Source organism: Diceros bicornis, chromosome 2, assembly GCF_020826845.1.
Source record: "Diceros bicornis minor isolate mBicDic1 chromosome 2, mDicBic1.mat.cur, whole genome shotgun sequence".
NCBI classification, from domain to species: domain Eukaryota; kingdom Metazoa; phylum Chordata; class Mammalia; order Perissodactyla; family Rhinocerotidae; genus Diceros; species Diceros bicornis.
Window position 1 is genome coordinate 24,102,818 of NC_080741.1, and position 24,259 is coordinate 24,127,076.

General features: G+C 40.0%; 1 pseudogene; it reads right to left on the reverse strand.

Moving 5' to 3' along the window:
• Positions 1 to 802: 802 nt before the first annotated feature.
• On the reverse strand, positions 803 to 22,521 carry LOC131411497 (small ubiquitin-related modifier 1-like; annotated as a pseudogene).
• Positions 22,522 to 24,259: the final 1,738 nt, after the last annotated feature.

Genomic DNA, 24,259 nt, shown 5'->3' on the forward strand with positions numbered 1-24,259 from the left:
ATTTTTCTTCTTTTGGTCCAGACCATCAGATTTTAAAGGTATGTTCAAGTTAAGGAAACACCTTTTCTTCCCCCACTTTTAGTCCTCTGAAAACCTCCATCTCCCACTGCCATGGTCAGAATATTTGTGTCTCCCCCAAACTCATATGTTGAAATCTTAACCCCCAAGGTGATGTTATTTGGAGGTGGGGCTTTTGGGGGGTGATTAGGTCATAAAGGTCGAGTTGTCATGATTGGGATTAGTGCTCTTATAAAAGAGGCTCCAGAAAGATCCCTCTTTCTTTCCATCGTGTGAGGACACAAGAGGTCTGCAACCAGAAAGAAGACCCTCACCTGGCTATCCTGGCACGCTGATCTCGGACTTCTAGCTTCCAGAACCATGAGAAATAAATGTTTGTCTATAAGCAACCCAGTCTGTGGTGTTTTGTTATAGCATCCTAATGGACTGAGACATCCACAGAAGGTCCAGCGGTGAAGCAGTCGCTGGGTGCACTCCCATCCATCAATCCCATCCCAGACAAGCCCAGTTCTAGAAAAGGTGGCCTTCTCCCATAGTGTCCACATAAACTTTATAAAAAGGAAAGGGCAATATGAAGAAGGCTGGAGTTGGATCACAAGAACTCAGCAAGAGGAAAACCAATGAGAATGAATAATAAGCACCAAGCTTAAAAATACCAGCTGTTATAAAGGGAGACTCCCGGAGATGGGGACATGCTTCAGTTCAGCATTGAACATTACATTCAAAAGGACTATTTCTAAAAATAGGAAAGGATTAAGGAAAAGGAAAAAAATTAAAAGAATGTCTAAACTGGTGAATGGCTTGCTGTTTGTTCTTGATAAATGTCAATCACATCTCCTTCCTCCGTTCCCAGTCCTTTTGGAGCAGGGTTATCAGCAATCCACTGACCTTCAAGGAGAAACTTGAGTAAGTTCGTTGGAACTCCCTGATGTTGATAGTGCGATTCTTTGAGTTTCTTGACGTGTTTGTCATCTTCACCTTGAAGCCACTCTCACTGCTCTCCTGTGGAATGGCTTTGAGTGTAAGGTAATTTCTCTTCTTACCCACCAATTCCTCAGTTGAAGGTTCACCTCCCAGTCAGATGTGGTGGACTCCCCACCAAGTCCTCACAGTAGTGACCCTCAGAAGACAGAATCCTGCACTGGAGTTACACATTATCTCTCTTCCCCACCACACCACCTCCAGCACGTGTCTTTTCCTGTAAAGAGTCTTGAGTCTTTCTAGGAAGTAGCTAGGGATGAGAATTATAGAACAATGTGGAGGGTTGTGTTCAGGCAGCATGGCTTAGAGGTTAGGTTGTAGACTTTGGAACGATACACTCTAGGTTTAATTTCCAGGTCTGCCATTTGCTAGTAGTGTGACCTAATGCAACTCACTTCACCTCTCCAAGCCTTAGTTTCCTCATTTGCCAAATGGGGGTAATAAGGGTCACCTTTTCACAAAGCTGTGGGGGGGAGTAACAAATTAAAATGTAAAACACTTAGCACAGTGCTTTGCTCATGGTAAGTGCTGAATACATTTTTGCTGCTATGGTGATCATTGACACTAGGGAATAAGAGAGGAATATAAGATCTCGTTTTTGTCCTGAACAAATGTACAACCTTCAAACACACAAGCATGTACAATACACACATTCACACAACGATTAGGGAGCATCGCAAAGGACTGTGCTAGAATAGAAAGCTTTGGAATTGAAAGCTATGGAAACTAATGTGATTTTTTTTAAAGGACATTAGTGCAGAATGGCATAAATAAAGAAAAATTAGTTGCAAAACTGGAACTTGAGCTGGCCTCTAAATGACAGGGAAAGTTTGATAGGTAGACAGAGCAGAAAAGACTGTTCTGGTATCAGGCACGTGGGAATGAGCATAGAATATGTAGGAGACCCAAGAAACCTGGCCAAAAGAACCAGATGATTTGTGTTGGGGAATGTACCATGGCTAACACATGGTAGATGCTTTAGATACACTATGGACGAAGGAAGAAAGATGTTTTCGGATGTCTAGGATGAGACAAGATGATGGAGGGACTCGGGTATAAGACGAGGTGTTTGAGCCCAATGTACAGCAAAAGGCAGGATGAGAAAGTAACATTCCAGGGATATTATTCTAAGGAGGTCATCATGATAAACTGAAGAATAAAGAACCTGGAAGCAGAAAGACCAGTTATGAGGCTATGGCTATATAATAACAATTCCAAGAGCTGACCCTCTGTTGGAATCTCGCAGTGGGAAGAACTAGAGGGAAGAATAGCAACGGAACAAATGAAAATAGCTCTCTTCCGTAATCACTTTCTATCCCCTTGTCCTGTTTTATTGGCTTCCAAACACTTCCCACAATCTGCAAGTATTTTGTTGATTAATGTGTTTACTTGTTTATTGTCTACCTTCTCCTCTAGAACGTAAGCTCTGGAGAGCGGAGACCTTGCTAGAATACAGCCTAATGTGCAAGTTGGGTCAAAAGGCTATAGGGCAGAAAGCACTTTTAAGCTATTGGCTGTCATAGGACTGCAGTGTAGACTAACAGAAACAGGGAAGTCAGGACAAGCTGATTTGGGAAGAAACGATGACATTCGTGTATCTATCCATCCTTTCAATTATAACACTCGTTGAGTGCTTATGTGGAAGCCATGCAGACCAGTTGTTAAGGCCCAGACTCTGACATTGGATGGTTTGGATTTGAGCCCCAGGCTCCACCACTTTTAACCTGTGAAGACTTTGGGCAAGTTACTCTCTGAGTCTTAATTTCTTCATCTGTACAATGGGCATAAAATAAAACCCACCTCACAGAATTGATGTGAAAATGAACTGAGATATGTATGGCAAACTCCTAGTATAGTGCTTGGCATTACCAAGGACTCCATAATGGCAGCTCTTGTTATTACCATGTGCCAGGCATTGTGCCACTGTGTTGAGGTGGCAATGAGCCTAGGCAATGGAAATATTCCAGAGGCTGTCAGATATGCAGGCCTGGTGTTTAAATGAGATGCGGGAGCAAATTTGCTTTGATTTTATTCCCTATTGACTTGGGTTGCTACTGCTGGCCTTGTAACAGTGGAAGGAAACAGTCTCCAAAGCTACTTCAGATATATTTTCTGCAAGGGACTCACGGTAACAAAGGAAATTACTATCAAGGAATGACACCAGGCATATCGTTCTTCCAGAAGGAGTAATGAAATAAGTTGGAAACTGCTTTTTCTTTCTTTTTTTGTAACTCAAAATAACACTAAAAAATAGATGATGAGATAATTTCAAAGTCAAGTGCTTATTGATGTTTTATTTATATTGTTTATAAAACATTTGGATATTTAAATTTCAGGTACTGTGTTACCGATAGCTGTGCTAGACTGCAGGAAAAACTAAATAACAAAGCTCCCAACATCTGGTAGAGTAATCAAAACAAAGAGCCTAAATAGCAACCCAGGATACTTTTTTACTATCAAAAGATTTTTTTAAAAGTATTTCTGATATCAAAGACAAAAAGGAAGTTTCGTTGCCTATGACATTTTTTGTTCAATGTCTTATTTTTAAAGAGTAAACTTTAGTGAGCAGGTATAGATTAACTGGAACCACGAAAATAGAATGTTAGGACTGAAAAGAAAATTGAGGATAATTTTAATCTTGTTCTTCTGCAGATAGTGAAGCCCAGAGACTGAAAGAGATCTCCTCAGGGCCACGCAGCCTCTGGGTGATAGAGTTTCGACTAGAACCCAAGTCTCCTGATTCCTAACCCAGAACCCTTTCTCCTTCACCAGGTTGGTGGCCTATGGTAAAGGGGCAAATGTCCAAATAGGGGACACATTAAAATAATAGGACAAATGGCAATCAAACTTCATGATGGTTCCTGTGATCTGCATTTATCCAAGCTTGTCTTGCTCATCCAAGGCCCAATGTAGCTACTGATATATCCCAGGGACTCTAGACTCAACATGGACTCTTTATCATGGCAAATGGCACCACCATTTACCCTCTTGGCCAAGCAGGAATCTGAGCATCATAATGATTTCTCTTTCTCCTCTCAGAACCAATTATTCAATAAACCTTATTGTTCTCTCCCTCCACGGTACGCCTTGAATCTTTCCACCTCTCTCCATCTCCACTCCCTCTACCCCAGAGAAAGCCGCCATCATCTCTCACCCACAATACTGCTACAGCCTCTAACAAGCCTTCTCTCTCCTCTCCTTGTCTCCTCCCACCTTCCTGCTCAATCTATTCTTCACATGTGGCAGGAGTGATCACTCTAAAATCAAATCTGGTTATGTCACAGTCCTGTTTGTTATTCATCAATGGTTCCCATCACCCTCAAGATAAAATCCAAACTCCCTTCACTTGAAGTACAAAGTGATGCAAAAACTAGCCCTTGATTATCTTCCCATCCTCATTCATTCCTTTATTGTCTCCCCCAAATCCCCTGCCTTGTGCTGAGTCTATGCTCTAGCCATATTGAACTTTGATTTTTTTCAAATGTACCAAGCTCTCATACGTCTGGGCCTTTGTATGTGCTATTCTTTCTGCCTTGAATACTTTCGCCTTATATCTTCACCTGGTTAATTTCTAATCATCCTTTAGATCTTTGCTGAGATATCCCTTCTTCCAAACAATCCTCCCTGACCACCCAGCCCCTCCACCTGTCTGGGTAGACTCCTCCTCTCTACGCTAAGCTGTATGTCCCCCTTATAGCACTTATCTCATCTTATTGTGGTTGTCTATCTTTTGTTCTCCATCATTAGCCAATTAGCTCCATGTGAGATGGAAATCACGTCCAACTTCTGTGTAGAATCTCCACTAACAATTTCTGTTCCTGGCACATAACCATAAATAGCTGGTGAATGAATGAATGAATGAATAAAATGAACTGTTTTCCATTTTCTAAAATCCCCCATGGGATTAAGAGAGTTTGAGTTGAGTGTGAGGATGGGTGAGGAATGGTTCAGAAAGAAATAGCCCGGATTGGAGTTGGGGAGGAGGCAGAGCATAAACCATTCCTCTCCCTCTTGGAATTCTAATAAAGAACAAGGTTGGTGAAAAAAGAGAATGAGATGCTGGGTTAAGGACTGACTTGCAGTTCTATCAAGCAAGACTTTGAATTCAACGGGAGTCTCCTTACCAGAGACTCCTTATCCTACACTAATGATTTGTGTTTACTTTTGTGTATGTCTAAAACTTTCCATAATAAAAAGTCTTAGAAATGTATTCCTTTGCCTAGAATTCCAGGAAATTGGGGAGGCAATCATTTGGTCAAGGGCAAAAGCTTATTTAATCAGTAAATGGTTACTGGTGGGCATGGGCGTCGGGGAAGAAAAACGTATTAATTTGATGATTTTATATGGAATGTAGTGTCCCAAGTACTTGATGGTTGAGAAACATATATTGAGAAGAGAAACTAAATATCAGTTTAAATTATAATCATCTGTCATTAAGAAAAGGAATAATCTTTATTATATGATTATTTTTAGTGCTTATCTCTGTGTGTATTTTAACAAAATTAAAACAAAATTAGTATATGGTGATATGTATCTTGAACTATGTAAGTTTGTTTTGTAATGATTATTTCTGAACTTCTGAAAGTAAGCCAGGAACACTGTTGAAGTCGGTTATTGCTCCACAAAAATCACATCATAGTCTCAGTTCCCCTGAGAATTTTGTTAGCTATTTTCTGAAGGCAAAACCAAGATCTTAATAGGTTTTAGCTGATAGAGTGGGAGTTATTTGGACATTTGAACGTGTCATTACTTAAGCGTTAGCCAAATTTGTACATAAGTCTACAGCCTTGTATTCTAGATAGTTTCCATGGTACCTTTTAAATTTTCTAGCTTTCACAATTTTTCTTTTACTACACATATAGTAATAAAATTATTTGCAACCAGCACAGTTTTGTTGAGTCCAATGTATCACCAGGGCACTTATTCTTTATGTTCCAGCCAAAACATGTTTGTGGAAATGAAGATTCTCTTTCAAGACAGGAGATTAAATTCAGTTCCAGTGTTGTCCCATGAAGCCAGTACAGTCTCTCATGGTCATTTTGGTAGGAGCCCAAATATATTTGACTCATAGTTTGGTCTCTCATTCTGGTGATTTTCCTCATTTTTCATAATTTACCTACTGCTGTCAAGAACAATCATTGTCTTTCCCAAGAGACTAGTAAAGACTCTTTTGAGCCAATGGATTTATAAAAGGTGGAATCCAATGATTCAATTCATTTGGGCAGATTCATCAAATGCTTCCTAAATATAAGGTACAGTGGAAGATGTTTTCAGGGATGCAAAGAGAACAATCCTTGACCTTCACTTGTAGTCAAATTACGGACAAACAGGAACAATATACACAGATAAAATTATTCTTTCCTGCATTTAAGTGGATATAGCCTGTAAGAGACAAAACACCTATATAGTCATGTGCTGCATAATGACATTTCAGTCAATGATGGATGGCATATATGACAATAGTCCCATAAGATTAGTATCATATAGCCTAGGTGTGTAGTAGGCTATACCATCTAGGTTTGCGTAAGTGCACTCTATGGTGTTCGCACAGCGACAAAATTGCCTGACAATGCATTTCTTAGAACATTTCCAGTCGTTAAGTGATGCATGATTGTACTAAACGCCTATTGAAGGAACACGTGATTGCACCCAAAACTAACTGTGAGAGGGTTTATATGAAATAATTGGAAATGAGTGGTTTTGCTACCACTCTCTATGCTCCAGCAGAGAACAGATACTGCTGTAGATAGACATTTTTTATTACACGCTCCATTGAAAGCAAGGTTGCCATGTCAATCTCACACATCTATTTGCTTTAGAAACTAACACATTCTAGACTAAGAAACTTTCTAGCTAATCAGGCCACTGGAGTCCAGCCAATGCAGTATTCTAGGTAAAGAGTACACAAGTGTTGGACCATCTTGACCTGGGGTTGTTATATAAAACCTCAAATTGACGGAAGAAGTTGAAGTTGCTGCTCTGTCTCAGGGGGACTAGATATCAAGTTTATTGTTTATTTATTCTGGCAATGTTGGAGGAGGTCATTGACAGGACATGACTGCCGGTGGGAGGTTCCTCACCTCCTCTCCTGTCCTTGGAATGTATGTTCTGCCCACATTCCCACAGTGGGAGCTGTTTTCAAGGACGCAGGCCTGAGAAAGCAATGTGTTGTTGAGACCATGGTCTACATGACTGAATCCAGTTAAGGCCTCTATGGAAACTTTTAAGATTCTGGTGGACAGTCTTGAGGCTGCCCAAAACAAGCCTTGTATGTAAGTTCCTTTGCTTATTAAACCTGCCACCTACCAATCTGGAGTGGTCTACCTCTTTCTTCAGTCTCTCCTTGCCCTCCTTGTATGGGGGCTAATTTGCAAACCAACAATTGGTGAGCCAGCCAGGAGACCAAAGAAATGGGCCTCGGGAAAGAGGCATCTGAGAGGGAAATCCCAAATTGCCCGTTGACCTCTATGTGGGGAGGAGTGGCCCATAATATCTAACGGGTTAGATGTTAGATGCTTGTGGACCACTGTGTGAGTATGGGGATGCCCCGAAAACGCTGGCTGGTCTAATGTACTTGTTTGAGGAACTGTGCATAGCACACTGCAGCAAAAAAGGGAAACAAATGGTTACCGCAGTGAGCTGGTCTCTGCTGTGGGCAGTTCGATTGGCCACCAATGTCCAACTAGAGACTAAAGCTCTAGTTAAAAAGTTGGAAGAAGAGCTGAGGTTAGAAAAGGACATGTGGTTGTCCACTACTCTGCTAGCTTCAGGGCTAGCAGACAGAGTGGAAAAGCAGGAACCTGTTGAAACAAACTATACCTGGAATGGAACAAGCACCACTGAAAGAGGGGGAAAGGTGTGGTCCTGGTCTGGCATATGCCACCCCCTGTCCATCTCCTCATGCCTGACAGTGCTGCCTCCCCTGGCCAGCATGTATGGTATATACAACTAGGTCAAGTTCCTAAAGCTGCCAACCTCCCTCTCCTCAAGGCCAGATGAGCATGTTCTGTTTTCCACTGGTACAGTTTTTTGGCCACCATCTTTGTTCCCTCATTGGCCTGGAGGACATTATAGCTCACATAGAAGCCCTTACTAAATTTACCCAACAAGCCTTAAATGATAGCCAACGAAGCCTGTCTTTATTGAACACTGAAATGTCTCTAATGAGAAAAGCTGTCCTTCAAAATCAGATGGCCTTGTACACTATTACTGCCTCTCAAGGAGGCACCTGTGCCACTACCTAAACAGAATATGTGTTCATATCTGATGAGTCTGCTAATGTATCATCTTTATTAAAACATGTGAGGACATAAGTGAACATCCTGAGTGATCCGACCCCCAGCCTAGGGGACTTAATAAATCAATGGTTCGAATCATGGGGCTCTTGGTGAAAAAAATGTTACTCATTTTGGAAATCATTATCTTAATCTGTGTTTTCTCTTGCATGTGTCTATACTGTTGCTGTGGCATCTCCCTCCAATGCAGCCAGATAGCCACCAAATGGGCCACCTCCACGCTAATGAAATGCTTTGCTGACCACTCAGGGCACATTGCAGAAGAGGGGGACTCGAGGGGCAGAGTACTGGAGGAAGTCATTCAGAGGACATGATGGCAGATTGACCCATGAGCTGGACCAGTCAACAGAGGCTCCTCATCCCCTCCTGTCCTTGGAATGTGCATTCTGCCCACCATTCCCACAGCCAGAACGGTTTTCATGGACGCAGCCTTGAGAAAGCAATGTGTTGTTGAGACTATACTGGTGATGCTATACTGGTGAACCCAGTTAAGGCCTCTATAGAAACTTTGAAGCTTCTGGGGGGCAGGTGTGGAGGTCTACTCTTCTTGTGGCTGCACAAGACAAGCCTCGTATGTAAGTTCTCTTGACTGTTGAACCTGCCACCTACCAACCTGGAGTGGTCTGCCTCTTTCTTTGGTCTCTTCTTGCCTTCTGTGTACGGGGGCTAGTTTGTGAATCAACAGGCAAAATGCCATTTGAATTTTAGCGTTTATTTTTTGGCTTATTTTCATCTTGTTTTGTTTAAAATTTACCTTCTTTGGAATAATAGCTACTTTTAAGAACTTAGCAAGCTATGGGCTACAGCCCTGTTGACTTCTAACTAAACTGTTTAGAAAAGAAAGCAAATAGTAAGAGTTATACATCTAAATCTAAATATAATTGTAAACTTAATCCCTGTCTATGTCTGTATACATGAATTGTGTATTCATGTATTCATATTTGGTATAAAACTCATAACCATGGGCATTTTTAAACTGTAAAATTGTCCTTTGTATGCAGATTTCTAGTGAAGAACAAAAATTTTTTGCCAAAATATGCCTTCTGAATTCTTAATTTTTAAATACAATGATAATGTTATACTCAATATGGAAGAAAGCAGAACCCTTTCATTGATTATTTAAGGTTGGCAATAACACCCAGTAATGGTAGTGTGGAAGACAATTTATTGCCATGGCCGCATTGTGGCAAAGTATAATTCCCCATCCTTGGACATTGGACTTGATCATGTAGGTTGTTTTAGTCAAAAGGATGTTAGTACACATGATACAAGGAGAGGCTTTGCATGCCTCATGTAGCCACTGCTGCTTCAGCCTGAGTCCCAGGATGAGAAATGAGGAGCTGACCACATGTACCTGGCAACCACTCACCCAAGGAGGATAAGAGAATCGTACATGGAGCCCCAAGTCTATAGTCCAAGCTGGTTCAGCCAAGTAGTAGCCAACCTGCTGCTGATGAATGTGAGAATAAATGATTATTGCTTCAAGTCAATGAGTTTTAGAGTGGTATGTTATTCAGCATTATTGTGTCAATAACTGACTAATACAGATGATCTCCAGAGATTTTTTCCTAGTCCATGAAGACATATAGGAAGGTGAAAATTTCTGAAAATATTATTTTTCATAAGTGTTTCCAACAGTATTTTGCAATGTAACTTGGATATTTAGTGGTTTTAACTAAGAATGTCTTTTCTGTGCATTGCAAGACCTGAATAGGTTAAAAAAATAGGGTGTTCTGAGTGACTTCTAGATATAATATGTATTACTTTCTGTCTTCAAAAGGTACAAATGCCGACTACAAATTGTGCAGTTGGAATTTGGGAATTTGGTACATATAAACGTTCTGAGATGTGGAAAGTGAGTTATGTGACGATTGAAATTTCCAAAAATGCTACGCTTCTTTTAAAAATTCTTCTCTTAAGTTTGAGCAAACTTCTTACTCATAAGCTTTCTAATTTTCCAAGTAGAAAAAAAATTCACATCACAAAGAATGCAAGTGTGAGGAGCAGTTAGTTCCAAACTGCCTGCTGCTTTTCAGCTAGGATTGTGTGCCGTTTATGTCAAAACACTTCAGCAAAGAAATACAAATACAGACTAATGTTTGACTTCTTTTGTTGTGTTGAACTGGAGCCAGCAAAAGTATTTATATATAAATCCACTTGTGAAATGCATAACCCTCTCAATGTGACTTATATGTTTAAGGCTTAAAGAGAATTCAGGTTGATTGACAGAAGCTACCGCTCTTACAACGTCAAAACGTATGACTGCTTATGTGGAAACTTTCAAATTCATTCTTTTCACTGAGGGATGTTTACCTTCTAATTAAGTGCTACTGCATTAGCAATGACCATTTATTTGTCCTACTACGCGTATTGTAAAGCATAAGCCTTCCATCCACCCATCCTCATACTTCTCTTTAAAAATCTGAAGGAAACAAATCCCCCCAAACCCCAAGTGTTTGCCTAAAATATCTACTTAGACATTGCCTGAGGGCAAAATAGATGGCTTTGCTGTTTTAAACACTTGAACATAATGTAGGTATAAAAGAGAGCCCTGTCATATGGAGTCAGATATTTTCCTTCTCTCTCTAACAGTAATACTCTACAAAACCCTGTTTTCTTCTCTTTAGTACTGTGAGGAACTAAGGTATGTTTTTTGAATCTCTGATTTAGATGAGCTTCTGTGGGTGGAACTAATGTAAAAGAGCATTGGCGCATCAAATGTCTTGGAGACCACGTAGGAATGTCATGTCTCCATTTTTCAAAAGCTGCATCCTCCTGTTTTGTTGAACTCTAGTACCTTGTTTAAATTTTTATTGCATTCCCACATAGTGTTATGCATAAGTATATAAGAAATGCCACAATGGATTAGGCCAATGGTCCATCTTGCCTGCCTCTGAGGGACGTTTTGTAGGGAGCTAAGGTTGTCTTGATGTTACTCTGAAAACATTAGGGATCGACTGCACACATTCCTTACACCTCTTTAATGTTCCATTATGGAACCAGCATCTGAGAATTTTCCTAAACCTTTTAAAACTTATTTATAGTTTCACCCTTTGTTATTCTTTTGCGTCAATAAGATCACTGCATAATCCTTCAAGAGTTGGTTCCTGAGGCCTAGCATTTTGAGATTTGATGAGTAAGTCCCTGTTTACAAAACTCACGTCTTCACAATTTCCTAGAATTTAGTTACGTGGTGGGCTGCTTCAAAAGTGATTTCCAATGATCCCTAAATGCTGGCATTCATGCCCTTGTGTAATTCCCTCCTCTTATGCCGGGGCTGGACCTAGTGACTTGCTTCTTATGACTGGAATATGGCAAACATGATGAAATAGCTATTTTAAGATTAGGTTGCAAAAGACTGTGACTTCCATCTTGCTTGTACTCTCCCTCTCTGACTCTTTCATGCACTTGCTCTGAAAAAGTGAAATACCGGTTGTCTATGGAGCGGTCCACAGGCGAAGACCCTAGGGTGGCCTCTGGTCAATGGCCAGCAAGGAACTAAGGACCTCAGTCCAGCAGCCTTTGAGAACTGGATCCTGCCAACAGTCATGTCATGAGCTTGATGGAACCTAATTCTTCCCTAGCTGAGCCTTCAGATGAGGCAACACACTCAGCTGACATCTTGATTACAGCCTCGTAGGAGACACTGAAGGGAAGTTGGAGATCATTGGGGACCATTTTAGAAGCAGCCTGCCACATAACTAAGCAGGGACTGTGAAGGCCCTTGTCTCTTTTTTTTTTTTTTTTTAATTTTATTTATTTATTTTTCCCCCCAAAGCCCCAGTAGATAGTTGTATGTCATAGTTGCACATCCCTCTAGTTGCTGTATGTGGGACGCGGCCTCAGCATGGCCGGAGAAGCGGTGCGTCGGTGCGCGCCCGGGATCCGAATCCAGGCCGCCAGCATTGGAGCACGAGCACTCAACCGCTAAGCCACGGGGCCGGCCCCTCAATTCGTTTTGGTTATATATTTGAGATTGTCCTTCTATAAGATTGTAATACTTTGCCACATTTGTCCTCCAAAAATATTTTTATCTTGGCAATTCTAAGGTGTGTTCCCCCTCTCAGATCATTTATGTGACTTAAAAAAAAAATTTAAGAATGATCCCTAGCAGATTTTGATACGGTGGGTGTATCACTTAGCTATTTCTGTGTAACAGACCACCTTAAAACTTAGTGGCTTAAAACAATAAGTACTTATTTAGCTCCTGATTCTGTGGGTTGGCAATTGAGGCTGGGCTCAGCTGGGTAGTTGTAATCTGCTGTACTCCTTCATGCATCTGTTATCAATTGCAGGTCATCTAGCAGGCTTTGCTGATCTTGGATAGACGCTCCCATTCCTGAGGCCTCAGCTGGGATTAACCAACTGACTCAATTGTGTTTCATGTGATAATGACCCAGCAAGCTAGCCCAGACTTGCTCACATGGCTATGTCAGGGTCCGAAGAAAATAAACAGAAGCAAGGCCTCTTGAGTCCTAGGCTTAGAACTGAAACATCTGTCACTTCCACCACATCCTATTGGCCAAAATAAGTCACAAGGCCAGCCCAGACTCATGGGGTGGGGAAACAGATTCTACTGTTTTTGTGCGTGTGGGTGTGAGGAAGAGTGGCCCTGAGTGAACATCTGTTGCCAATCTTCCTCTTTTTGCTTGAGGAAGATTGTCGCTGAGCTAACATCCGTGCCCATCTTCCTCTATTTCTTTTATGGGACACTATTACAGCATGGCTTGATGAGTGGTGTGCAGGTCTGCGCCGAGAATCTGAACCCGCAAACTCCGGTCTGCTGAAGTGGAGCATGTGAACTTAACCACTATGCCACCAGGCTGGCCCCAACAGATTCTATCTTTTGCTGAGAGGAAATGCAAAGTCAATTGCAAAGAGCATGGATACAGGGGGAATGAAAAATTATGGCTATTTTTGCAATCTATCCTAGTGGAAATGATTTAACATAGAGTCTCCTCCTTCCACAACACAGAATGTTGTTACACTAAGTGATCACCAATTGTTACCAATGTTTTACTACCAGTGTTGGATTCTCACTCCTATTTTGCAGCTCACCATCTGTGTGACAATATGCCTCAGTTTACTTACCTGTAGAACGAGGCTATTAATAGGCCCTAACTCATAGGGTCATTGTGAAGATTTAATTAATTACTATGCATAATGATCTTAGGCCTAACATACTCAAAAATTGTTAGCTATTATTATCAAGATTATGTTGCTTTGTAATAATTATTTACTTTCATGTTTATTTCTCTGCTAGACCTAGACCCATTGAAGGAGGGACCTGCATGCATTTAATCTTTCATCAAAAAGTATTGAGCGTTATTACACGCCAGGAGCTAGGAGCTGGGGAATAACCGGCTCCAGTGGGACATAAACCTATAACTGTGTTATTTTTAGCACCATGTGTTTGCATTTCAGTATCTTACTTCCCTAAACTCCTGCCTTAATATTTTTTTGTTCTTGCTTTTTATTTTTTACAGTTTGTTGTTGTTGTTGTTTAAATCTTTGGAATATTTTCAAACATCTTGGGTGATCTCAATTATATCCACAGGTTATCCTGTGTTTGCCTCTTTTTGTTACTTCAACCTCTCAAGGTATAGTAGATTAATAAGGCTTTGACTTTTGTTTCCATATTTTCCAAAGACTCTGTTTATTCCCTTTGTTTCTGTGTTTATGGTAGAAATTGAATACATTTAGAGGGACTTTATGTTTGTTTAGCCAAACGGTGGTATCATTCATCTGTTCCTTCTCCTTGGTAAATGGGGGTAGTGATACTCAGAGTTGTTGGTTGGATTATTTCAGTCATTTCCAGCAGGCAGCAGAGTTACTCGGTGCCTCGGTTTTCTCATTTGCCAGTTGGGAATAACGCTAACTATTCTACCCGCCTACAGTGTTGTAGTGAAAAGCAAAAATAAGAATAGAAACAAAAGAATTTCGAAAATGGCTTAATAATATCTGTAAGGGAAATAATGTCAGATTTATTAAGGAGCAAGAGTAGCTAGACCAGTGGAGGATCGAAACTGGCAAAGACCCAATAAATTCCAGGCGCCGAAAGGAACTTGTATTGGTGTAAAGATTTTTGAAAAATTTTACTTAATATAATGGCTCCATTCCTTTTTCATCTTTCCCAACATTTTTTCTACTTCTTGAATCTAAATCAAGGCTGAACATGAAAGCTTCTGTATGATGTAAAGTCACTGTTGTAGTAACTATAAAATGTTGCATGTACTTCATTTCCGTAAGTACAAGGTATTCTGCTTCACTTATATTTTACTCCATTACGTATGCAGTCTATTTGCCAGGGTGAGTTATCTCCTCTTAGAGTTTGGTTATATACCTAGTCTATTTTGTAAACAGAATTTCCATTAAAAATGAATTACTTTTCCTTAGAGCTTACTGATGGGGCTGACACGTTGCTAAATTTCTTTTCTCAGCCAAGATTTGTCACCTTGATCAAAAGTTGGCAAATGCAGTTTGTGATCATTCGGAATGTACAAGTGGTGTGTGCCCTACAAAAGGTTTTCCTAGTGGCACACTTGCCCTTGTTTTTTGTCTTTAAAGCAATTAACCAGCAGGAACAAAGAAATAGCAACTCTGCACTCTGATTCCTCATGCGGTCTTGGCATTCACCAGAAACACTTTTCTTCATTTAGGAAGAAGTGTTCTTCTGACAGACAGTCTGGAACAAAGTGTGTGTACACACATGCAATGAGTCAAGAGTTGGATTGGAAAAACATGAGACCCCAAACAGTAAGCTAAAAATGTGATATCGGGTGCTTGGCAGAAAGATTACATTGTAAGACTTCCGAAATCCAGCCCATGATACAAACAGCCAGGCATCGGTACTATTAGTAACCACTCCCCAATATCTCCAGGAAGGGATGGAAGTTTGGTGAAATCATCTGTCTACTTCTTTCAATTTTACCAACAAAAAGTTGTTAAAAGAGTTTTTGTTCTGATTATAAAAGTAATACACGCTGATAGTAAAAAAGAAAAAACAGCATCAGAAAATATAGAAAATTAGCTGTGAGAATAGAATTGGGAAGAATTTAGGATGATGTCCCAACCAACTATAGTTGGTTGTTTTTATTTCTAATTTTAGATACAGATTGTTTGTGGTTCAAAATGTTTAATTATTTGGGGCTTATAAGGTTCATCAGTGGGGGGGAGTAAGATAAGGCAGTTTCTATGACCTCTGAGGAAACAAGGGATTTCTCAGTCAAGTATTTGCCCCATTGTTCCAAACTAATTAGCGTTTACAATCTCCTAAGCTTCATTTTTCATAGCGTTTCCCACACGGACCTGCCTCCCCTCAGTTTCTCAAAATGAAATAACATTAGGAGAGAGCAGCCCTGTGGAATGGGTACAGAAAAAAGCGAATGTTCTCAGATAGTTTGGAAGGTTTGTTCTCACAGAAACGAGAGAGGTCAAGATCGGTAAGGCTTGGGCTGAACAATTTGATTTGCAGGAGAAAAGAAAACATTTTTTATGTTGAACATCAGTAAATGATAAGTAGTTTTCTGGAACAGAATAAAGCTGTTCTAAGTTGAGAACAGGTCTATAAAATAAAGAGCCTCATGGGAAACAAGAAAAGAAAACCATCTTTGTAAACTGTGCTCCTCATAAAAAGAGACGTGGGTAAACAGTAATGATTATTCACTGATGAGTGAGGGATGATAATGGCTGAATCCACCATTAGGTGCTCAGCTGGAGAGCTGCACACCGTGCCATCCCTGGCCAGGGGAAGTGCAAGCCATGGTAGGGGCGGGGGGAAGTGATAATTAGTGGGAAAGACATGGGCTCAGCTCAGGCTGCGCATCACCCCCACAAGGTGAGGCTTGGAGCAGAGAGAAGGCTAGAGACATCACAGCTTAAACAGCTTAAGCAGAGGAGTAGGAACCAAAGGCGCTAGAAGTAAGGGTTCATTTCTGCTTGGGCCCCTGTCAGGGCTTTGGAAAAAGTGCTTTTGTATCTCCATCTGCACACATTCTTCTATGTGCGTTACAAAGTTCCACAAAGTGTTTCTATCCCTGCTGGCTGTGTCAGTATCAATAAAGGGTTTGCTCATATAGCAACAATACTAATAGTAATAGTAATGACAACAGCAATAAGTAATAGCTAACATTAAGGAGGAATCACCACGTGCCAGACATTCTAATGCTTTACAGGGATTATTTCATCTAATCCTAATACAATGCAGTCGGATAGATACTATTATTACTCATTTTATTGATGAAGAGACTGAAGCTTAAAGAGGTCCCCTAACTCGCCCAATGTCATTAGAAATAGGAGACAAAGCCAGGAAGTGAATCTCTGCAGTTTGATTCTAGGCCCCGCACTCTACTGCCTACCTGGGAAATAAGTAATGTATATTTATTGTGTGTTTCCTACATTCTCTGGATGGTACTAAGTGTTCTATGGGTATCATCTCATTTACTGATACAAAGCTGATGAGGCAGGTACAATGAGGATGCCCACGTTACAGATAAGAGACTGAGGCTTATATAGTTTCAGTAACTCATCTATGGCAGGGGAGCAAGCCAGGCTCCTCCCCTGCCTAAGTGGGGTCTGATGAACCCCAGAATCAGCACCCTGAATCTTTGTTCTACATTGCCATCTTACACTCTTTATTTATATGTTGAAAAGTCGTTTGAAAAGATAAACTTTTTCCTTTTGCTTATCTTCCTTTTTTTCGGAACCATGACACTCTTTTACTCTCTATTTTCTTTTTCAAAAAAATGTACCTCTTTTGGCCACAAAAGCAAAGAACTCATTGAGTGGTAGGCTTATTAAAAACCCTCACTCTTGAGAAGATGGGGACCCCTGAATACTTTCACACTTCCCTTGTGAGCCCAAACCGAAAGCATACTAAATTTTGCTGTTTGGTACTTGACAGTGACCACTGCTTAATGCTTTTTAGGCATGTTAGAACCCCCGCAGTGCCTCTAAATTGTGCAGGAGTACTCCTTGGGGAGAAATGTCTTTCTGACCCCAGCTTGCAATCAATTAACACCATGAAGCACGGGAATTTATAGCCCTTACTTTTTATTTTCTCAGCGAGGGAGAATCTGGAAGATGCCTGTGTTGTAATGGAGTAAAGAAATGCAATTTGATCTGTTGGTCCACAGATCTCTCCTTGACCTATGTTGTAAGGTCAACAGCCAGTGATGCTGTTTCAACATTCCTCTGAGTGAAAGCAGTGTGGCTTTTTTTTGTTTTTGTTTTTTTTTTAAAACAAACTTCCGATGTCTAACTTTTTAATTCTTGCCATAACACCAGCTGGCTCGTAATTAACCGCTGGCATCATCAATATCTCGTCAAAGTTAATGAGTTTTTAACATAATTTTTAACTGCTCTGAAGAGGTTACAGAATTAAAAGAACAAGAATAATGTATATATTTATTCACAGACAAACAGAAGGATGAAATATTAGGATCCAGCTCTAAGGCCGCTGGGCAAGGAATTTGAGACAACTACCTGGGCCTTGCTAGTGAATCCAGTGGTCAAGGTTGAAGGGAATTACAGGCCTGGGTGGTGTCACACACCATTTGTACCTGCTAAGCACTAACATTTACCTTTATGTGAAGTTGCTTAGGCTGAACAGCAATTCAGATGCAAAAGGATAAATGCTTAGGATATTGATTTTCTCTCTCTCTTTCTTTGGCCCTCAGACTTAGAGAATTCGCTCAATCATAGTTCTCATCTCTTGGCATATTATTATTATTGGTAGAGCACACTTCTTTTCTTTCTTTCTTCATTATTCTCCTCCGCTGCCCTCCTCTCCCTGCCCTGCCCTCCTCTCCCCGCCCTCCCCTCTCCTGCCTCTCTCTCCCTCCCTTCCTTTCTGCCTTTTTATCCCCATCCCTCCTCCCATTTCCCTCATCACCTGTGGTCAACCATTTTTAAATGATTGATGTGTATCCTTTTATTTGAACATGTTCTTATAAAATATGTGCTGTTGTTTTTGAACATGGGTTTTTAATTTACATGAATAGTATTGTGCTATAGATCTCATTTTCTTTTTCTTATGTCCAACACTTTTTAATCTTTCCATGTGGCTTTGTATATAATATCTGCCTGTTGATTCTAACTGCTGTATAATATTCCACGTTAAACTTATGCACCTCCTGATGTTGGACACCTAGATTGCTCCCAATTTCCCACCACCATAAACAATGCTGTCACGAATATTTTCATGCATGCACTCTTATTGACCTGTGTGGGAATTTCTCTGGAACATTCCCAGAGCTAGAATGCTGGGTCAAAGGGCATGACTAAACTTAATTTGACTGCATAGCTATATGGCTCTCCAATAGGGCTGCCTCTTGGAGTTCATTCTGTATGAACTCTGCATGGGAATTCCTGTAACCACACATTGCCAACATTTGTCACTATCCTGGTATCTAATTATTACCAATCTGATAGTGTAAGGTGACATCTCATAGTTATAATTTGCCTTTCTTTAATTATTAATTACTTTGAGATTTTTTTATGTGTTTATCAGACTCTTTTTTCTTTTGTAATAATTGCCTAGTCATGTCTTTTGCCCAATTTTTCTTTTGGGATTCATGAAACTTTCTTGTTGGTTTGTAAGAGCTTTTGCTTTTCTTCTTCTTTTTTAAACACGTTCTACATACTAGTTCCTCGACAGTTTTAGATATTGAAACTATCTTCTCCCAGAGTGTCATGTGTCTCTTAACTTCACCCATAATTTCCTTCCTTGAACTGATACTCTTAATTTTGATGGAATTAAATTAATTAATTTTGGCCTGATAGTTCGTGCTTTTGGGGTTTTCTTTAAGAGGTCCTTCCTCACGATTAGATCCTAAAGATATTCTCTGATATTACTAAATCTACTACTTCTACCTTTCACATCTGGGACTTTAATCCACCTGATGTCTCCCTTGCACGTGGTGTTAGGTAAGGATCCAGTTTTATTTTTGTGAATATAGTGAACCAATTTCCCAACTTCATCTATTATATAGGCTGTCTTTTCCCCAGGGATTTGGGCTGTACAAATACATTTCCATTTGTATATGGGTCCATCTCTGAACTGTCCATTCTCTTCCATAGACCTATTTATCTGCTCTTGTACCAGTAACATATTACTTTCAATTACTGTGCTTTTATTATATGTCTTAATATTTGTAGGGTCAGTCCCCTCCTCATATTTTCTCTCTAATTTCAAAGTTGACTTAGCCTATCCATGAGCACTTTTTATGTAAATTTTAGAACAATAAATGGAATTGCACTGGGGACAATTGACATCTTTATGAAGTAAATCATCCTATCCAAGAGTATGAATTGTCTCTTGGTTTACTTTGATCTTTTATGTACTTTAGTGTCATTATGTATTTTCACCCATAGAGGTCTCACGTATTAATTTTTAAATGAATTTCTGACCTTTGTCTTTTCCATGAACCATTAATGCTTTTGACAACAGCACAAGGTCAGTCCACTGGAACAAAAATATGCCATGTGGCGATGTTTGAACCAGTTGGTCTCTAAAGCAGTTTCCAGTCTGGTGTTGTACTGGCTATGAAAGAGTCATCTGGGTGCTTCAATAAAAATAAACATGTTTGGGATGCAACCCTCTAGAGATTTTGATTTACTTGTTTCTAGGGGACTTAGAAATCCGAATTTTTAATAGTTCTCAGCGATTCTGATGGGCAGCCATATTTGGGAACCACTATTCTTTGCACTAAAAGATGATTTTGAGTTTTTTATGGTTCTTCCCTCTCTTCCTCCATTTGAAAGAATGCCCTAAGAAAATATAATTCTGAGATTGGAAGGAATTATGAACCAACACTGGTAACTACAGATATAGATTCATCATACATTTATTGTACATTTTCTATCTTTAATGCCTTAGGTCAAAGGTATGCTAGACACCCTCTGAATACCATTTAAAAGCAAATTTATTAAAGTGGTTCAGGACAACTCTACAACATGCAATTTATTCTTTTTTCCAAACTCAATAAACAAAACGGGGCAATTATAATTGCAATGATGACTTCTAGATGGCTAGCAACTTGAAGTGTATATCATTTGTGAGATGAAAATTCTCTGCTCTCAACCAGAATAGTGCAATGCATAACATTTTAACCTCTATTTGGATGAAGTTTACCAAAATGCATTTCACCAATGACAAATCAACAAGGAGACTGTTGTGTCTTTCAGGAGCAAATGGGCAGCAGAGAAGATGGATGGTCATGTGGAAGTGTAAAATTGTTTATTCTAACTATCCTAAAACTTTAATAAATAAGCACTTAAATGACATTTAGAGAAAGGTAGATCAATTGCTTGCCCACTTGTTCACCTGATCTATCATATTTTATGCGGGTGTATTAAAACTTTATTGATGCAACAAAATTGTATTTCGTGATGGAATTTAAGGCAGTTGGTCTTCAAAGGACTGAAAGAATAAACTGAGCATCTGAGCTTCATGTCATGATGGATGGTGGTTATGCTGAGATATATTCTAGTTACCCTAAAATCATTTATGAATTTGCCTTCAAATGCCGTTGGAGGATTGGTCATCTCTCACACCCACAATATAAGCTCTGAAAGCTAAAAAAAAAAAAATAAGGACTTCATGAATACCCTTTATTCATCGAAAGACTAAAATACTTTAAGTCTTCTCATGGTTAAGTCATTGTGATGGCTTCATTTTCATCACTTGTACATAAACCTTTCTTTATAGTTGTGGCCTTCCCTCTGTATATTTCTCCCTCAGCCTGGTGAAACTCCTATGTGAGCATGAGCTTCACAGTTGATGCGCTTCATGGAAATGGAAAGTGTTCACAAAAGGAAAATTTCAAACTAAACTCCTGGGTGGAAATTTTAAGACAAAAAGTGGTGTACTGATAATTCCAGTAGAAAGATCAGGTGTCTTGGTTCAGCCCCTTCCTGTTCAAGGATGTCATGGTGGGTGATATATATATATATATATTTCACCAATATCTGAGGTTCTGTGGTGTTTCTTATTTACAAATTGTAAGCCACTTGTGAGCCATTATCAGCAATATCTGACATTTCTCTAATGATTAAGAATTACAAAGCATACTTTAAAAAATTAATTTCACATATGAGCCTCCTTATAACTCTGTGAAGTGTGTATTATTAATCCCATTTTACAGATGCGAAAACTTAGCCAAGGAAACTGTTAATATATCTTTTACTCATGTTTGCTGACTCCAAATTTCCCCAACACCCTTAGCCTGACTGATACAATATTTTCATTTTCACTGATCCTTTTGTGTTTCTTATTTAGGAGTTGAGAGTGGGGGTCACCAAACTTTCCGTTAAGAGTCAGAAAGTAATTATTACAGGCTTTCTCAGCCGTGGGGCTGCAACTCTGTCACAACTCCTCGCCCCTGCCATTGTAGTGTGAAAGCAGCCATGGTAAATACTTAGATGAATGGATGTGTCTGTGGTTCGGTAAAACTTTATTTGCAAAGCTAGGCTGGCCAGGTATGGCCCATAGGCTGCAGTTTGCTGACACCTTGTCTAGAGTAACAAATCTTACAAAGAGAGACAATAAGGAGGTGATGTATGTAACCCGGGCGTGTTTAAACTCCTCACATACACTTCACTTGTGTTTTTGTACTGAAACTCCTCACACATTTTTACTGTAGATTTCATGGAAGGATTACATTGTACACCACATCGTGAAACTCCCTACATGGCACATTTAAACATTTCTTCTATTTCCCCACAGCAGCCCTTGTATCTTTCTCAGGCTCCTTTCTCTCTTCTGACCGCAGACCTTTCTTTCTGATGTCTCTCTCTCTTGTCCCGCTCTGCTGTTCGAGCTCCTCCACCTTCTTACCCCTTCTATATGGTCTTTCTTTCTTAGAATGACTTAGCTCTCTGTCAGCTTCTTCATTTGCATCTCCACCTATCATCTTCTCTCAGCACAAAGAGGGGATCCTGGGAATCTCTCCTTTGCAGGTAGGAGAAGGGGTGATTGTTAATGTCAGTGTTTTGTCTTCCAGCTATAGGTAAAGTGCTTACCCTAGTGCTTGGCACATAGTAAACGTTTAGAAAGTGACAATCATTTTCAGATTGGGTACCTGGTGCGGAGTTTTGGAGGCTGTCAAACACCGTGCGGATTTAGGCCATTGTCTGTTATTATGGTGAGTAAGACTAAAAAACCTTTACCCAGCCCACAGAGCTCAGAAGCCTCTGGTTTAAGACTTACTGAGATGATGGCCTTCATGGTCCCTCGGGGGGTTCCAAGTATAATCTACACTTCTAGACTGTGCTAGTTTCCGCATAGAAAAGATTTCCTTGTTTCGTGTTAATTCAAACAGTAAAGCATTTTTGCTTAAAGACTTTGTGACTTGAAGAAAAAATCTTCGAGTTGACAGCAGATCTTATTCAATAGGACCTGTTTCATGGAGCTACTACATGTTTGCATTCACAATGAATAAAGAGCATCAAACATGTTTTCAGCCAGACAGTCACTTTGCAGAACAAGACTTTGTGGATAGCACTGAGAAATCTGATGTTAAAATTTCATCCTATTTTTTATAGCGCTATCTTATGATAACATTATCACAATATTTTAAAGCAAACTGTCATGTGCAACGAATACCACAATGTAAGTCATGTTCACACATTTTTCAATCATTTTCAAAGCATTCCCCCATCCTTGCACTCACTCCAGCAAACATTTCAACTGCCTGTTATATGCCAGTTGCCAAATAGTAAGACGCAGTTTATGCTCTTAAGAAGTACAGTCCAGCGGGAGAGATACTCATGTTACAGAACAGTCTTCAATAGAGATATCTACAAGAGGATCCTACAAGACAGAGTCCTCCTGTAACTGTGAGGGGCTGGATATTCAAGGAGGGCTTCATTGTTTCAAGACAATTTTGAGGTGATTTACAGAGTATATAAGATAAAAACTAAGTAGTGAGGAAACTGGGACTAAGGAAAAATAAGGAAAGGAAAAGTTTGTTGAACTAAATGTAGGGTTGGTGAACAAAATATGTCGTAAATTTTGCAGTTTTTAGAGATGAACTATAAATTTGGCCCTGAGCTTCCTACTAGCCAAAGGAAAGAGGAAAACATGGTCCTTTCCATGGTCAAAGTATCCATAAGACAAAACAGATTAACTCTGTCTAATGAACACCTGAGAGTAATGTATCTCATGGGTTTTCCTAATTGACACCTAGTCCTCACTGTCCCTTCATAAACCAAGTCAGTCTCATATAGAGTTGTTTCTTATAGCTTTTTTCAAATAGACCAATGGGGTAATGTCAAAGCATAGGTCAGCAAAAACACTTGATATCATGCCAGAATATGTTCCCTGATTTATTCTCTTCTTCTGCTTGCTCCAAAGATCAGGTCGTAGTATTTAGAGGAATCAATATTCTGATTATCATTCAAGAAATTCTCTATGTCTTTTATTTCTCCCAGCTGAAGTTTTGTGAGTAAAGGGCCTCAGAAAATTTGAGTTTATATTGAGCAAATCTGAAAGAGACTGCTTTAAACTAGCAGACACTGAGTAGTCTAACTGACAAAATCAACTTCCCTTTCACCTCTGCTATGGACTGAATGTTTGTGGACCCCCCCCCCAGTTTGTATGTTGAACCCCTAATCCCCAATGTAATGGGATTTGGAGAAGAGGACTTTGGAGGTGATTAGATTATGAGGGTGGAGCCCTCATGATGGGATTAGTGCCCTTACAGGAAGAGAGAGAGAGAGCTTGCTTTCTCCATCTCCCCCCTCCTTCCCCTCTCCCTCTCCCTCTATTATCCTCCTCCCGCCCTCCCCCTTCTCCTCCCTCTCCTCTGCCATGTGAGGATGCAGTGAGAAGGCAGCTGTCTGCAAGCCAGGATGTGGGCCCTCATCAGACACTGGATCTGCCAGGGTCTTGACTTTGGACTTCCCAGCCTCCAGAACTGTGAGAAATAATTGTTTGTTGTCTAAGCCACCCAGTCTGTGGTATT